The 18,989-nt window shown below is 39.2% G+C and overlaps 1 protein-coding gene across 18 annotated transcripts in view; it reads right to left on the reverse strand.

The window, feature by feature from the left end:
* The window catches only part of SRCIN1 (SRC kinase signaling inhibitor 1), a 305,422-nt gene that overhangs the window by 135,004 nt on the left and 151,429 nt on the right, over window positions 1–18,989 (reverse strand). The gene's annotated exons all lie outside the window — the stretch shown is intronic.

Below are 18,989 nucleotides of genomic sequence, written 5' to 3' on the forward strand. Positions count from 1 at the left end.
CTAGTGTTCAGATACCCTGATCACTCTCACTTTTGCAGACATCTGTACTACAGAGTGGACTAAAGCACTGTTATTAACATCTGCTGCTTGCAATTATTGCAAGTTCAAATCTCACCAGGCTCAAGGTTGACTCAGTCTTCCATCCTTTCAAAGGTAGGTAAAATGAGGACCCAGTTGTGGGGGCAATAAGCTGACTTTGTATAAATATACAAAAGTATGAAGGCTATAGCTTAACGCATTGTAAGCCGCCCTGAGTCTCCGGAGAAGGGCGGCATATAAATTAAAGCAAAAAAAAAAAAAAGAAGAAGAAGAAAAGAAAGAAAGAAAAGAAAAGAATGGTCAAGCAATTTGCTTTTAATGTATGTATGAATTTAACTGTATTTTCAACTAAGTGATAACAGACCTAGGAATACATTCTGGTGCAGAAATGAAATGCAAAACAAATCTAGACATTATAGTTATATTTACAAATAAACCAGTAGTGGGTTTCAAATCCTGGCGCTACCAGTTCGCTATCGGTACCATCCCCACTCATCCACTGATTAAGATATATCACAGACAAGATCTCAACCTGGTGCTTCCTATTAGTGGGGAACGGCTCAAATGATTATTATTTATGTGGGTTGTCTCATTCCCAAAATGGAAATAAAATACAATGTTTTATGATCTGGAAACTAGCCTCCAGATCGGGCTAGGTAATGAGCATTTTATATTGCCCAGTCCCCTGAGAATAGAATTCAGACCTGCTAAAGTGAATTTTTGCTCAAGTGGTTGAAAAAAGTTGCAAGACAAGCAGCAATGAAAAAAAGATACATGAATTAGTTAAATCCCACCCCTTTCTCAGTGATGAAGTAGTCAATTTGCACAAAATAGACAGCTGTTTTAGGATACCAGCAATGGGAAACCATCTGTATTGTTTCTGGAACTAAATAGCAAAATCTGGATTTTTCTGGCCACAAAACTTTCAGCACTACTTTGGAAATACAATTGTCTAAATGTAGTATATTCTTGCATCAATAAGTTTAATTTGAAGGTTTATATTGCTTCCAATATAACTGGATTATAACAATTCCGCATTTTTTTTTAAAAAAAGTTCTCAATAAGCATATCTTGGTAAATAATATAAAGGAGAAACTATTCTTAACATAAAGCCGGGATAAAATGGAATTTAAATAGAGTGTAAGTCTTCTAGCAACAATCTTCACGTGTTACTTCTTAATTACTTTCAACAGATTTAAAGTTACTTGTTTTGAAAGTTTTCTTTGACTTTCTCCCAGTATATGAACCTGAACCAGACCAAACCAGTTTATTGCCTTAGTATTATTTATTTATTTATTTATTTATTTATTTATTTATTTATTTATTTATTTATTTATTTATTTATTTACTGGCTATTATTTTAGTCACATACACCCATATTCCTTTCCTTCTGACCCCAGGAAGAGTTAATGCAGTAAAAGAGAATGTTATTTCTGTTTTCTAACTGCAGGAACAAACAGATAAAGTCGATCTGACTTCCTATATAGATCCACTGAAATTAATAGGAGTTGAGCAGGAGCATTATTTGGTGTCAGTCATATTCCACTGTAGAAAACTTTGTTTAATTGGATTCATCTTGTTTTTAAAAGACCGTACACCTTGGGAGAGGACTCTCATTAACATGGCCAATGCCGTAGTTGGTTGTTGAACTAATTAAAAATGAAAGAACTCTGCACAATCAGAATAAGAGCAAAGCTGAGCTGGAAAACATTGTGTAAGATTCAGGGCTGGCCAGGTTATTATCGAGCACTTGGCTAGAGCAAAAGCTCCGGTGCTTCTAATACATGATAGACTGGTAGGTCAGTCTCGAATCCAAATCAAATACAGCAGACAGTTATGGAGAATTTCACAAGCAAAATTTAGTATCCTGCAGAGATAAAATACGAGGTCTCAAATATGTTTGATCACAAATAGAGAGCTAGGAAAAGTTATTCAAAAATATTTCATTCATATTTTTTTAAAAAAATAAAATGTAGTGCTTTTAAAAAAATGCAAAAATCTATTTCAAATATTCTACCCTTGTAGCCCTTCGACAGATGGATAGACTTTGCCACAATTTATCACATCTACAGCAAGGCTCTGCACACACTCATAATAAATAAACATCCCTAATTTAATTCAATGGCAATGAGAATTGGTAATGGCATCCACTGCAAAGAATGTAAATAAAGTCAGGTTCAAAAGAAAAGAGAATCCAAATTAACTAGAGTTGTAAGAAGGGCAGCTTTCCTTACAGTCACATGGTACAAAAAGAGTGGCTGTGAATATAAAATAGTTGCATGAAGAACTTTATAGCTGAAGATGATAGTGTGTCAGCTTTATGAATGAAGAAAAAAAAGGGACCTGCAGGGGGGTCTCTGCAAGACAGGCTCCCTCTTCCCATCAAGCCATTTTTATAGATCTAAGCCACCATTATGCCCTTAGGGGAAAAAACCTCCTTAGTCTTCTTACAGGATTTCTCTGATGCAAGCTTGGGGAATTGGGTCTGAAATCTATTAGTAAGTGCTTAGAAATTACATCCAGAAAAGCTTGCAGATGGAAATAGAGAGGATATGTGGCTTTTTTCTCCCAAATCTTCTCTCGGTTTATTCCTGATGTTAAGCATTCTGTACCCAGAAAACTAGGCATATGAAAGAAAGCTTGAAAATCCTTTGTGAATTACAAAATCTGATAAACAAATATAGGCTTCTCTGTGGCTGAATACAAATGTGGATGCATGCTATTTGATATTTGATAATGTTTGATTAAAATATTAATCAAATGTTGCTTTAACTCTGGTTTAGGTTCCAAATACTAAAATCTAAGCAAGTTAACAACTAAATATTGCATGTATAAATCTAAGGTATATAAATCTTATTAAATAAACATGCGATTAAATGAATTTTGAGATTACAACTAACTTTCCTAACTTCTTTCTTGGAAATATTCAAATATTACTTCTTAAATTGGAAAATTGTTGTTACTAAGTTTGGATTAAGTTAAGATCTGGAACTAACTTCAAGTCATGGGATAGGATAAAGAGCTATTCAAAATCTGATGTATTTTACGTATATTGATGTCTTGTCTGTGAAAAATACTATGTAATCTGACAATAATTAAACGATTTACAAGTGCAATTTGCAACATACCGGTAGAAAAATAGAAGAATGCAACAGCTATTAAAATACGTTAATATTAATGTACTAATTAAAACAGCAAGTAAAATGTAATATTGAGTGGCTTCCTAAAAAAGGAAAGTCTTCATTAACTTCTTAAAGCAATAATGGAAGATGGGCCTTCTTTGAAAGAAAGCCACCAAAAAAATCCTTCTCCTTAAATAATCAGTGACATATTTCAAGTTATTGGGACAAAGAAGAGGATTTCTAAAGAATATTTCATTAAAAAGGCTGACTTGTAAAGGAACCAGACCCTTGGCCATTTAGAGCTGGGCCGGATGCGTCATGTCCTGACCCTGCCCCTGCCCGGTTTAGCGAAGGTGTTGTGGCTCCATCCTCCAAGCCTATCTTATCGGAGGAAGAAGGCTCCGAACATGAAGGAGAGGAGCTGGCCAGGCCTCCCTCTCCAGGCCCCTCCTCTCTGGCAATGCCTCAGGTGTCTGCTGAGGGAGAGGAGATTGACCAGGAGCCAGGTGTCTCCGATGACAGTGATGGGGGTGATAAGTCGTTCCTGGATCCACGCCAACGAAGGCGAGATAAACGTTTGCAGCAGATGAGGAGGCGTGCCAGGGATTAAGCTGAGTCACTGGACCACACCCCACAGGCTATATAGGAGAGTGTGGTGGCCATTTAGACTCTGTGACGGACAAAGCTAACTTCTGGCTAGTCACTTTGTACAACGCCAAATCTGCTGAAGGTTTCATGTTTGAGTTGGACTGTTTTGAAAACTGTGTGTATTCGTTGGTGTTATCTGGTGGAGGAACACTCCCTCTTCTTGTAGTAAAGCACTTGGCAGATGGTTATCGTATTGCTGCCAAGTTCCTGATAACGAACCTTGTGTGAGTACTTATTTAACCCCTGGCTGGCTGTTTGTGTGTGTGTGGGGACGGGGACAGAACAGAAGGGAAAAAAAGTTCCAATATGTCACATGATGATGCCATGACGACGCGAGTTTGACACCCCTGATTTAGAGTTTTATAAGCAACCAATGAAACAAAGCAAATTCTCCTTCCCATCCATAATCATTCAGTTTGTGTTTTCAAACATTCTTCCATTAGCAAAGAGAACATTAGCAAAATTCCAAAGGATGAAGTGCTATTTCCTTTACTTATTTAGTTATGAGATGGCTAAGTGTGACATATATGCTTGTCATGACTTGTAAAAGCATCTCAACCTTTAAACTTCTCATACCTCAATTTAAACAGGATGACATCATAAGAAGCTCCTCTCATGGGGCTTTTTCAATAGCAACACTACTAAAACTGATAAAAAAAGTCCTTTCCTTTAGGAATTGTTGATGAATTTCTCCTCTCCCTGGAGATGGTCCAAGAAATTGTCCATCCAATTGCTATGTCAACACACCTGACAGAGAACTGATGAAGGCCATTTGTGCTTGGCTGTATTTTGAATTATACAAAAAACAAATTGGAAGCTCACCAAGCAGTCCAACAAGGGAATTCCAGACTTACTGTATACAGTTTCTGTCAACAAGTAGCCTGTAGTATTGCTGATAAAGTGAATTTTCTGAATACTCTTTAGAGATTACATAGAGTACTTTGCAAAAATGTATGTGATACATAATTTTTTTAAAAACATTGATAATCCATCTGAAATCTGGATTTTCCAGGTATGAGAATAGCTGATATCCTAACTTTAGTTGCACAAGGACACATCCGACTGCCACAGAGATTTGTTCATTCAAAGGACTGTATATTCCACTAAGATCTGATTGTCAGAACTGAATCTATCAATTATGGAGAAAGCAAACTATTCCAGAAGCTCAAAGAACACATTATCAAAACATTTTTAAAGAGACAGCCACAAATTTAACACAACTGAAAACAATCACTGTGGTTAACTACAACACCTTGAATTTCGCTTGCAGTAATATGCATCTCATACATACTGTTTACATGCATGCAAATGTGATGTGCTAAATTAAGACAATTCATTTGCATTAATTATAACAGGTGTATCTCTCTCTTGCTCTTTCTCTCTCTCTCTCTCTCTTTCCTTTTCACCAATATTTCTCCTTCTTTATATCCCACATTTCTGAAAAAAATCTGATTTAGAGTCATAATAAGGAAATGTTATATTTCTTTCTTTTTCCAAAACCAGAACTGACTCAAATAACTAATTACATTGCAATGAGCATTGTCATCTTCAGGTTTTGAAAAGCTGTTAGAAAACATGCTTTCAGCTTTGTTGTCCTTGTCTTCCCTCCCCTCTTCATTTTGAGAGCGCCCAAAATCTCTTTGGTTGCCTATTTGCTAGGTTTAATGATTTATACTGCCCAGACGAGAAGCATGACAAACAGAGAATTTAAACAGCCTCTTATTCTTTACTACTTGGTTAGTAGACAAACATAACTAAGATGTTTCAGGGTTTGGTCCACCTCTTAGTATATTACCTTGGCAGATCTCTAGAAATAAAGTCACTTTGTTAGCATAATATATATGCTAACAAAGATATCCTCTGTTATTCATAGTCATTGTTCCCATTACCAACTATTATTACCTGCTATTATTGCTAGCTAACCTTAGCATTATGAAGAATAACCTATTGTATACTTTCCATGAAAGATTATCTACACCCATAGAGAGTGAAGCTGACCACACTCTTGCCACAAAACCAAGAGAAAATAGTAGCTTCTCTGCTACTAATAGTTTGTATTCAGTCATGCTGCTGGCAGTTAGAATGCAGTACTGTAGGGCTAACTCACTGCTTACTCCAGGAGTTCGATTCTGAGCAGCTCAAGGTTGACTCAGCCTTCCATCCTTCTGAGATGGGTAAAATGAGGACCCAGATTGTTGGGGGCAATATGCTGACTCTGTAAACCTCTTAGAGAGATCTGTAAAGCTCTGTGAAGTGGTATTTTTTGAAGTATAAGACACACTTCCCCTCCCTAAAAGAGGCTGAAAATTTGGGTGCATCTTATACTCTAAATGTACAGTAGCTTTTTCGAAGCTTTCTTTCAGCTCTAACAAGGCACTAGAGTGAAGCGATCTTCCAAGCTCAGCCTATTTTTCTCATTGCTTCTCTCTCCAAAGATCAACTGTGCTTTAGAAGCTGTTTTTTATCCTCAAAACCAGTGAACTAATGTGCTGAAACTGACCAGACTAAGGATGCTAGCCAGATGAATACCTGGTAGGCAGAATTCACCACCACCCCCATTTTCCTCCCCAAGAACTAAGGTGCGTCTTATACTCCGGTGCATCTTATAGTCTGAAAAATACAGATAAGTCTAAGTATTATTGCTATCCTACTTAAAGTTGCTAAGTTTGAGAAACACTGCATTCACTCCAAAATAATATTCCATTAAAAACAAGTTTCTATCCCTTAGTGCTTTTTAAAAAAGGCTTAGGCATACATAGGAAATTGTGGATGCTTCTCAGATGTGCTTCAGAAAAAGCAGAGCAGACGGCAAAATAGCAATGTGTTGCATAATGCTCAGTGCAAATTAGATTTCGTTTATCTAAGAATTTTCTAGCAGTACCACAACCATCACCATCCCAGTAAAATTAGCAATAATAATGTGCTAAATAGGTAAAAAGGTAAATGTTTCCCTGTCCATTCAGTCTGACTTTAGGGCACAATGCTCATCTACATTTCTTGGCTGAGGGAGCCAGAGTTGTCAGAAAACATCTTCCGTGGTTATGTGGCTAGCATGATTGTATGTCAAAGGTGCATGGAACACTGTTCGCATGTTTTCAGACTGCTAGATGGGCTGGAGCTAGGGCAGGAATGCAAGCGGCCCCTGTTACAAAATGCTATTAGCTCCAGTTGACAAGCTGAGCATCTTTAACCGCTGATCTATTGTGCCCTTCTGCTAAATAAATAGCATTTTGTTATCTTTGTTAAACCAATACTATACAGTTAAAGGAACACCACCTAGTTAGAGTTTTAAAAAATCAGCATGTTAAGCCTAAAACCTTGCTTAAAAGCGGCACCCTGGAAGAGTAAAAATGCAATTGTATAAGCATACTGTGGTTTATAAAGCCAGTTTATTGCATTTGATTATTAAGATTGGATAGAGGTACTAAAGTGATAAAGGAGACTATTTAGAGGTAGTAATCTTTTCAGTTCTGTGCAGATAGCCCAGCTGAATATTCCTGAACATGCTTTCAACTTTTACTAAAGTGGTCCAGAGTGCCCCATTACCTTGCCAAAGCCACTCAGTTTGGACTTTTGATTTCTTTTGCTGTTTTCATTTTGGAACCAGAAAGCAGTTCTTCTTGATCTGTAGCTCCATCTGCTGTTTCAGCCTGGTCTTTCTCACCACTATGAATTTTTATTCAGAAGAAAAGTTGACATTGGAGCCTGAAAGTCAAATATAGCTGCCTCTGATCTGGGGAATCCAGGTGTGTAGGAATTGGTTCCAGACTTCAAAGCCAGTGAAGCCAGTGGCCATCCTGTAGGATGGTAGATATAATCCACAAGTCTAGGAACTATACATTGACATAAGAAAGCTTACTGAAAAAGGATGTAACAAGCAATTCTGCTATAATAAGAGGCAAGTAACCAACTGTATGCATGCTAAAATGTATTTTGCTTGGTTTGTATTTTGCTCCGTATGTTGTGTGAATCCATCCAGTGTTTGCTTTAGGATGGAAACCAATAATGAAGACAGTTAATGATGACAGTCTATCATCATGACTTTGCATATTTGTTCATTATCTTTTTTCAAAGTATAACTTTTTACTGAACATTTTTGTTATCATGACAACGTACAAAAAGAAAGAACATTTTGTCCTCAAAAATGAATATTTTGCTTTAAGGAAATGTGCAATTTATATAATAGCAGGATTATATGCATTACATCAGTTCAGAAAAAAAAAACCAATTAGATCTAAAAAAAAAAGAAAGAAAAACTCAGAAAAGAGAAGCAGAGGCATTATTGGTCCCTCTGAAAAATTCTTCATCTTACTTCACAGTGTCACATGGGCAAGTTTAGCTCTAAATTTCAGCTAATGATCATGCACAGGGCACTAATTTTAAATCCCACCGTCTGATTTATGTTAGGCTTACTATGTCTTCTGAATCCTTAAGAGATACTACTGAGATATCATGTCTTTAACCCATACATTGTATGAATTCACTTGGAGAACCCCCAAATACCACTCCTGCCTGGCCCCTCCCATCCCGCCCCTTCCAGGAGTCCCCACATGGCCCGTTTTGGATGCAGGTAAGTGCAGGGCATGCATGGAGGCTCAGGGATGGCGAAAATCGGCCTACTGGAAGTTTGGGAAGGCCAGTAATGGGCCCATTTCTGGCCTCCAGAGAGTCTCCGGAACCTGGGGAGGCAATTTTTGCCTTCCCGGAAGCTCAAGGAAAGCTTCTGGAGCCCGGGGAAGGCAAAAAGCCCCCCCCCCATGGTGCAGGAGGCCGACTAGGCCACGCACATCCAGCAACTGGGCAGAGAACCCATTGCTAAAATGTTTGAAGCCCACCCCTGCTTGAGGGGTTGTCACAGAGAAGAGGCAGTCAACCTACTCTCCAAAGCACTTGAGGACAGGAAAAGAAGTAACAGATTATTAAACAGAGATCCAACCAAGAACTACGGAGAAATTTCCTGACAAAGAGAACAACTAATCAGTGGAATGGCTTGCTTCCAGAACGGGGTGCTCCATCACTGGAGATTTTCAAAAAGGCAGACGAGACATCCATTTGTCTGGAATGATAAAGAATCTCCTGTTTAAGCAGGGGTTTGGACTAGAAGTTCTCCAAGGTCCCTTCCAATTCTATTATTGTATGCTCTATGTATTTCTTTGCTTTTTTTCCATCTAAGGTTAGCAATATTGGGTTCCTGCTTTTTTAAATCAACTCTCCCTTTCAAATAATCAATAAAAGATGAAGAAATTCTGACCATATTACAACAACTACTAAATCAAAACTACACCATTATTGGTTATTACAGCATCAATGCACGGGGTCAAGGAGGGGGTTAGAGCTCGTTCCGATGATGGATTTTCCATCAGTACTGTGGGTGAGAGGGGCAGATATGGCAGGAACAGGGGGCCATATCATGTTGTGGGAGTGCACGCTAGCTGTCTTCGAGCGGTGGTGCGCTCCGGCCCCCAATGTTCTACTCATTCCCCAGGCTGCACAGATTCTCAGGGCCTGGGCCTTCAGCTGATGTTATGCAACGCCAGGTCTGTGGTAAATAAAGCACCCCTCATTTGCGATCTTGTTCAGGAGGGGGGAGTGGACCTGGCGGGTATTACGGAGACCTGGTTGGGCCAGGAGGGGGTGTCCCCCTCGTTGAAATGTGCCCACCCGGTTTTTGTGCATTTCATCAGCGAAGGTCACAGGGGAGGGGCAGGGGGTGGCGGTTGTCATTAAAGAAGGTCTTGGGCCAAGGGAGGCCACTGTTCCTCAGACTGCCAGATGTGAGTCCCTCCTTGTGAAGTGGGGTCATGGGGTCCAGATGGGCTTGCTGATCATGTACCTGGCTCCCTGCCACATGGCGGCGGCCCTGCCCGAGCTGCTCAACGTTATAGCCACGGTGGCAGTTGATACCCCCAGGCTTATGGTCATGTGGGATTTCAACTTGCCATCCATCGGTGAGGCTTCTGAGGCGGCTCGGGAGTTCATGGCTTCCATGACGGCTATGGACCTGACCCAGTTAGTTCATGGCCCTACTCACATGGGGGGGAACACGATGGACCTGGTTTTTGTCTCTGGTCAGTGGTTGAGTGGTCTTGAGATAGGGGATATAGCACTTGAGCCCTTGTCATGGTCGGACCACTCCCTTCTTCTCTTTGACCTTCGAACCGTCACACCCTGCCATAGGGAGGCAGAACTGATGAGGTAGTTCCACCCCAGGCGCCTGATGGAGCCTGATAGGTTCCAGACGGAGCTTGGGCCATTCCCTGAGGCTCTGGCTCATGCCTCAACTGAGGACCTAATGGCCGCCTGGGATAGGGCAGCCACTAGAGCCTTGGATCGGGTCTTGCCTTTGCGGCCTCTGACCCGGTGCCAGTCTCACCTGGCTCCTTGGTTTACTGAGGAGCTGAGGGAGATGAAGCGCCAGAAAAGACACCTGGAGAGCAGTTGGAGGGCCAGCCTTTCTGAATCTGAACGAACACTGGTAAGGTCTCATATTAAGACTTACCTAGTGGCAAGAAAAGCGGCAAAATGTAACTATTTTGCCATTCTTATTGCATCATCAGATAATCACCCGGCCGCCCTGCTTAGAGTGACCCACTCCCAACTCCACCAGGGAGTGCAGGAGGACCCCTTGGAGGGTAGGGCCGAGGACTTTGTGCAGTATCTGTACGAAAAAATCGCTCATATTTGGGAAAACTTGGACTCTGACTGGGTATATTCAGGAGGGATGGCGGAGGTAAATCTTGAGAATTTTATCTGGGAAGAGTTTGACCCTGTGACTCCCAAAGACGTGGACAGGATTCTGGGTAGACTGAATGCAGCCACATGTTTATTGGACCCGTGTCCCTCCTGGTTGGTGCTGGCTTCTCGGGAGGTGACACGAGGCTGGCTCCAGGGGATTATAAATGCTTCATTGAGTGAGGGTGACTTTCCCGCCACCTTGAAAGAGGCGGTGGTGAGGCCTCTCCTCAAGAAGCCTTCCCTGGACCCGGCAGTGTTAGCAAACTATCGTCTAGTCTCCAACCTTCGCTTTGTGGCGAAGGTTGTTGAGAGTGTGGTTGCGCAACGGCTTCCCCAGTACCTAGATGAAACGGTTTATCTGGATCCGTTCCAGTCAGGCTTCAGGCCTGGGTACAGAACGGACACGGCATTGGTCGCGTTGATTGATGATCTCTGGAGGGCTCGGGACGGGGTTGCACCTCTGTCCTGGTCCTATTAGATCTCTCAGCGGCTTTTGATACCATCGACCATGGTATCATGCTGCACCAGTTGGAAGAGTTGGGGGTGGGGGGCATTGTGTTATGATGGTCCTCCTCCTTTCTCTCCGACCGGTCGCAGTCTGTGTTGGCAGGGGGCAGAGGTCGACCCCGAAGTGCCTTAAATGTGGGGTGCCGCAGGGATCGGTCCTCTCGCCCCTTCTGTTCAACATTTATGTGAAGCCACTGGGTGAGATCATCCGTGGTTTCGGGGTGAAGTACCATCAGTATACTGATGATACTCAGCTGTACATTTCCACCCCAGACCACCCCAATGATGCCCTTGAAGTGATGTCCCAGTGCCTGGAGGTCGTGCGGATCTGGATGGGAAGAAACAGACTCAGGCTCAACCCATCCAAGACCGAGTGGCTGTGATTTCTGGCGTCCCGATATAGTCAGCTGGTGCCATCACTGACTATTGGGGGCGAGTCATTGCCCCCCCCCAGAGAGGGCTCGCAACTTGGGTGTCCTCCTGGATTCATGGCTGTCTTTAGAAGAGCATTTGACAGCTGTGGCCGGGAGGACTTTTTATCAGGTTCGCCTGATCCGCCAGTTGCGTCCCTTTCTGGATCGGGACTCCTTACGCATGGTCACTCATGCCCTCATCACTTCCTGCCTGGACTACTGTAATGCTCTCTACATGGGGCTCCACATGGAGGCTCCAACTGGTGCAGAGTGTGTCCGCGTGGGTGGTTATGGGAGTGACGTGGCGTTCCCATGTAACACCTCTCCTGCGTGAGCTGCACTGGCTCCCAGTGGTCTTCCGGGTGCACTTCAAGGTTTTGGTTACCATCGTTAGAGCGCTCCATGGTTTAGGACCCGGGTACTTACGGGACCGCCTGTTGCCACCAGTAGCCTCTCACCAGCCAGTACGCTCTCATAGAGACGGGCTCCTCAGGGTGCCATCGGCCAAACAGTGTTGACTGGCGGTCCCCAGAGGAAGAGCCTTCTCTGTGGGGGTACCTGCTATCTGGAATGAGCTCCCCCCAAAGATACGGAGGATCCCGGATTTATGCACCTTCCGCCGCACCCTCAAGACCTTTTTATTCCAACAGGCTGACCTGGCCTAACCTCCCTTTTTAATTGTAAATTTTAAATTTGTCTAAAACTTTAGGAGTGTTTTAATCTGTTCTGGGCCAAATTTATTTAATTAGGTTTTTATATTATTTTTAAATTTTATAATCTGTGTGTTTTATCTCTTGGCTGTTCACCGCCCTGAGTCCCTCGGGAGTAAGGCAGTATATAAATCTAATAAATAAATAAATAAATAAATAAATAAATAAATAAATAAATAAATAAATAAATAAATAAATAAATAAATAAATAAATAAATAAATAAATAAATAAATAAATAAATAAATAAATAAATAAATAAATAAATAAATAAATAAATAAATAAATAAATAAATAATGGTTCTTTCACTTCTTTTTCTCCAGTTTCTCCTTCTCTTGTGTCTTTATTGACTCGTAAATTACAGAAGGATACAATCATACAAATATATTTAAGAACATGGATTCTTAGTAATAAAAAGTTCCACCATGGCCATATTTAAGCATATATTAAATTGGATTGTTTATTTTTATGCTTGTTTCTCGATTTCTTCAACTTAAGATTCTTCCATTTTACAGCAACACAACATAAATTCTGATATATAGATCCCCTATATTAGCTATTGCACAGATCAGAAGAGTTATACAGAGCACTAAAATCTACTCAGAATCTATGGGAAATCATATAACCATTTATTCCTTCATTCAAGTCACGAGACTTACTGTATATTCTACGTTTCCTCTAAAAGATTAAGGCTATATGTGTGTATGGGTGGGTGGGTGGGTGGGTGGGTAGGTAGTAGATTGATAGATAGATAGATAGATAGATAGATAGATAGATAGATAGATAGATAGATAAACATACATTGATATGACTATTTTCAGACCTACCTTTGCTGTCTGAAAAATGTAAACAAATGAAAAGTTTATTTCCCAGGATCATCCATATCTAGGCAAAATTCCACAGAGTTGAAGTCATTTTAGACAATTTGAAATTTCATGGATAGACTCCAGAGAAGGTCTGAAGCTAGATGACAATCCTAAAACACACATCCTGTGAGATTAAATTCAGAAACATTCTCTAGAGTTGTGGGCTGGATTTTAAATGGAAGCCCTAGTGAGATATTTTTGATTTCATCTTAGTGTAAATATACAGTATTAACTCAGACATTACAGATTCTAAAGCCATGGCTTGTATCATAATTTGTGAATCCAATCAATTGTAGTTTATTCAATATTGTTAAGCAAGGTATAGCTTGATATGTAACCTATAGCCTAATAAAGTTTAACTTTTCTTAAATTGAATCTACTGTTTTTAAAGATATATCAGATTTTGACAGATGTCTAGCTAAGAATTCAGATTATTTGAAAATTTAAAAAAGGCCCTTCAAGGTGAATCAGTCCCACTTGTGTCACTCCCAGCAATTATAAATCCAAGCAGCAACTAAAAGGATTTCATTATAATAATCCCAAATGGTCTCTCTCAACCAAGTTCACAGTTTCAGTTTGTTTCTCCATTCCTTACTATAAGCTCTTCCTCAAAATTGATGAGTCCCAGCAGGATTAGGACTGGAGTCAAACAGAATTGTGGGATAGATCTTCAAGGGAGACATCCTAAACTAAATACTTTATCCAAAGTGAAGCAGGAAGAAATGTCAGAGGGATTTTGCAAACTGTAAAATAACTAGACAGGCAGAAAAATATGTATTAACCTTGGGAAGCCACCAAAATAAGAACAAACTAATGTTAGTCAAAGCCAAGAAACTCAGTGATATGGGAGATCATTCACATATTTTGAAAGTTTAAAAGCACATCCATAGACAGCATAGAAATAAATGAAGTTGGGGTTCTGAAAGAAAGAATTTAATCATTTCTTCTAACCTCACTTTCTAATAAATTGTCCCCTGCTTGATATTTTCCACTCAGAAGAATTTTCATAAAATCTCCCACATGATGCTTCCACATTTTTCCAATCATGAATAATTAAAGCATTATATGGTTGGCAGGGAATATTCTTGAAAATGACTGGGGAAGGGGGAGGGACATGTGGAAAAAAACAAAACTCAAAAATTTAGACCTCTCCCCTCACGCTCCACTGTCTTTATTTTTTTCCTTAAATAGAAGGAAGGCAGAAATGGGACAAATGAAGCAAAACAGTCAAAAGGTTGCAGTGAATCACTTCTTTCATCCTGAAGTTCAACACAGAGATGTGTGGATGTCAGTCCATGTCAGTCTTTTGCAGTAGCCCAGAGAGAAAAACCAACAACATGAGTATTAACATCACCTTTATTGAATGGTTACAGTGAAATAATATTGCAAATCTGAAAGCATTTCTCCCCTCCCTTGTCTTTCCAAGCTAGAGAACTAGTGAGGATCTCTTCTGAGACACTTTTTCCACCCTTGTGTCTTCTTCTTCTGATATCTCTTGTCTGACTGTCTTCCTCCTCTCTTCCAAGGTTATTCTGAAAGTCCATTACAATGCATATATCAAGAGATTCATACTTTGAATAATGAAAGATCTTGAGAGTCCCAACTTGTGTAATATTGAGAGGAACTCTTTGGGATCTTAACAATCCACCCAAATGTATGATGTCTACCCACTTTCTATCTGAAAATCAAACAGCAGTTTAGCTCTTGTAACTCACAAAGATTAGAAGAATTGTCCTTTAACAAAAAGTACCGTAGTACTTTTTTAGATGTTTTAAAATTCTACCATATTTTCTGGTATTGATCTTTGGATTTGAAAATATGTTCTCACATTGATCTTAACATCAAATGATGCTCAGTCGTATTATGGCACACCCATAACAACTTACTCTGATGGCTATATATTATCTCCAATATTAGAGGCACTATGTCACTCAAACCAGTTGCTAGGCAACATGAGCAGAAAAGTGCTATTACACTATTATTTTTGAAAGCTTTCCAATGATATCACCACTGTGGAAATAGAATTAGATATCCCTGAGATCAAATCCAGGACATCTTTCTTATATTCTGAGGTATTTTTATTCAACAAGTTTCCCAAGACTTAAGGTCACTTTGAACACCCTATATCTTACAAAATGTCTTTTTTACCAATTTCTTTAAAAATAAATACAAATGCCATGTGCTCCAATTAAGCCTAACAAATAATATGTAAATAGAACACTAAAGAATAGCAAACCATCCATTTTGAAAACATTAGTTTCTAGTCTCCATATATGTTTATTCATTTGCCACATTATTATTTATCATTATTAGCTAGGAGACCACAATATTATTGCAGCGAAGTAGTTAGGCTGCCAATTTACCAGCTCTGTTGTAGAACATGTTTGTGTGCTTCCCAAGGTGTGCCAGAGGAAGGCAAGCTGGCTTTGCACCAGAAAAAAAGACGAGCAGCTTTTTCTGCAGCAGCATCCTAGGTCCCCTCCCTTCCTGGAGCAGCCTTGTATATGGGCCCCACAACTGGGAAGGTTCAGAGCCAGCAGGAATCTAACTGCCTGCACAGAGCACAAACTCACCTTCCCATAGAGGTAGTGCTTATTTATCTACTTGCATAGAAAATGCTGTCAAACTATTAGGTAGAAAGCAGCTGAGGCAAGTGATGGGAGTTCACCCTGACACACAATGCTAAAATATGAACCACTAGAGCAGGGGCCATCTTCAGTCTCATTAAGGTTATTCAGCCACGGTGCCTCTACATGCACTCATGAGCCTTATGAAGGCAGTATAAGCAGACCTTTGGCTGACCTGTGCTGTAACTTTTCCCAGCAATTGTCCCACTCTTCCTTCCGTCATTTTAATGGTTTTCTCCATCTTCAAAAAAGCAAAGCAAAACTCCTTCTACATTGAATTTCTGCAATAGTCTCAGAATACACATTGAATAAAGCTATGGGTACATGAAGGTCATTATAGAAAGCATATGTACAATTTTGTTACAGATAAATTTTGTTCCTAATCTCTTAAATGCAATGTTTATACTTGAATCCAAATGTCAATGATTTTATTTATATTTACTTATTAGATTTCTATCTTCCAAGAGCTCTAGGCAGCTTACATGGGGATCTCCTTTTATTTTGTCCCCATAAAGGCAATTCTGTGAGATAGCTCGATCTGAGAGACAGCAACTAGCCCAAGGTGATCCTGTAAGTTTTGAAGTCTGAAGGCAAAAATGAAGTTAATTCTCTCCCATTTTACTCTAATACTTTAAACTACAATGACTCTGTTTTAGATGTTTTAGGACTGTTTCAAAAAGATAAACACGTTCATTTAGCCATCCTTTTATGTATTTGTTTTAAGAAAGTAACTTTTGGTAGGGTGTGTGTTAAACATTGCTCTAGATTGTTTTCTAATCGTCAAAAACAATCAGAATCATGTTCTACAGATCAAGAGTTCAATAAGTCCTTTAACAGAACAGATATAGCAGAGTAAACTGCAGATCATCCCACTCTGCAGTAACCCATTCAGTTAGAGTCATTACCTGATCTGTAAACTAGATCAACTTTCTTTAACCCACTATTGCAATTCCCAAGATTTTTAGAAATTGAAATCAATTTATCTGAATGATGTTCAGATTGCAAAAGGCTGATTTAAAGGATGACTCTTTTATGGCTTCATTTAAGCCTTACCCATACAAGAATTTGAGCTTCAGAAATGACCATAGTTTTTTTTAAGACTACAAACAGAAATGGAGCCACAAGGTAGTCAGATCCAATCACCTTTTAAAATAATCAATGGACCACAGCTACTTGATGTAATAATACTGAGGATAAATTCAATTGGCAAACTGCAGTGCACTCTTCATGGTCCTTTAGTTACTTGGTCTTTCCTTGACTGTACCACAGTGGTTTCCAACTTTTCTGATTCCACAGATTAGTTGTGGCAATGGGAGCAGCGACAGGGGAAATGATTTTGCTCATGCAAGCTAAATCCTGTACACGTGCAAATGAAGCTTTGCGTGTTCACCCACCATTTGCACATCATGGACCTGTACTGATCTGTGGAACTGCTGTACCAAACCTCATTGTAAATGAACCAATTTCCTTATGGCCCCCTGCTGAACCAGGGTAGTTGCCACTGGGCTTAGATAGATAGGAAGGCAGGATTTAGGTGGGTTTCTTAGCTTTCCATAGCCTGTTAATCTTCATCCACAAAATATTTTTTTCTCTAGAAGACAATCAAACTATAAGTCCTAGAACATAAGCAACTAGGGAAGTAACTTGTTAAACTTGTTAAAAGGGCAAAGCAAGTTGTAGAGCTACCTCGGCCTAGAAATTTGAAAAATAAATTATTCCCAAATATAAATCTTGTAAATCAGTTGTAAATCTTGCCCAAAAGTGTGTGTGAATCCAGAACAGAATCATCTAATTTAATCTTCTAAATTTAATCTTTCAATAGCCTAATTTAATTTTAGTTAAACATGAACGTAAAAGGCCAAAAGGATTCTTATTTTTTAAAGATCACCTTGCAATACATGGATTTGATTTAAGAACACAGGTTCCAATTCCTGAAAGAGGGAAAATCTCCATAAAGGGAAAAAATATTACTACTGGAATCATGACAAAAAAAGTCCCCCAAAGTTAATTGTAACTGGAGTCCTCAACTGAACTATCTTCAAATAGAAACATACGATAAATAGAACATCTTAAAAAAACATCTTAAAATTTTACATTTCAGTATTTAGAATCTAATTTCAAATTTATGATAATCTATCGAGCTAAAAGATTGTCTCTGCATTTCTGACTGCAAAGACCAATTTTTCTTTAAGCTTGGAGAACATTGGGGATATGTGCCTTAGCCTCCAATTTGCTCTTGGCCCATGGTGAGAAAAAAAAGCCTTTGCAACTATTAGCAAAGGTATAACAACAGTGTGATTAAAACCAAACAGATAATAATTGTGGAACATAAAATGTTCCAAATAAAGACTAAAATGAGGAAATGAAAACTGGTAAAAATTCTAAAATATAGCTAATACTTCCAGTTTGAACATTTCTGAATTTGGTCTCAGTAATTTTTTAAAAAAAACCCTGGAAATCATAATTTCACGAGAGTACTTCAAAATTATTATATATTTACAATGCCTTCATTAAATTATAATATATATTTGCAAAGAATACACTAATCTGAAATATACTTAAATCTGTAATACAGTTAATCCTCAATTTACAACCACAATTGAGCTGAGCTTGACATTTATGTTGTCGAGTGAGAAATTTGTTAAGTAAATTTTGTCGTATTTTATGACTTTTCTTGCCATATTTGTTAAGTGAATCCTGCAGTTGTTAAATTAGTAACACAGTTGTTAAGTGAATCTGGTTTCCCCATTCACGTTTCTTGTCAGAAGGATGCAAAAGGAGATCAAGTGACCCCGGGACACTGCAACTGTCATAAAAGTGAGTCAGTTTTCAAGCATCCAATGTAAATCACATGAGCATTGGAATGCTTCAACGATTATAAGTGTGAAAAATGGTCTTAAGTCACATTTTTCAGTGCCATTGTAACTTTGAATGGTCACTAAATGAACTTTTGTAAGTCGAGGACTATCTGTATATAGATAACTTGTGGAAATGAAGCGACTGGAACCTTAATCATTGGGTAAAAAAACATCATTTCACATCATTGTCAGAAACACATCTCAATAAACTTGGGCTTTAAGGAAACAGAAACGCTGTATATACAAGAAAGCATCCAGATAACATTTCTGGATTGGTTTGGTCTAGGACAATGTTTCTCAATCTTGGCATGCAGCCTAGGGAATTCTGGGAACTGAGGTCCACACATTTTAAAATTGTCAAGAAACACTAGTTTAGGAAAACATTATTTGCAAATCTGTCAGGACTGGATTAAATCCTATTGTTGTCAAGAGAAAAATAATTTTGTGATAGAGAAAAGTTGCTCT

This window comes from Pantherophis guttatus, chromosome 4, assembly GCF_059756535.1.
Source record: "Pantherophis guttatus breed Tessera chromosome 4, ASM5975653v1, whole genome shotgun sequence".
Taxonomy (NCBI): Eukaryota; Metazoa; Chordata; class Lepidosauria; order Squamata; family Colubridae; genus Pantherophis; species Pantherophis guttatus.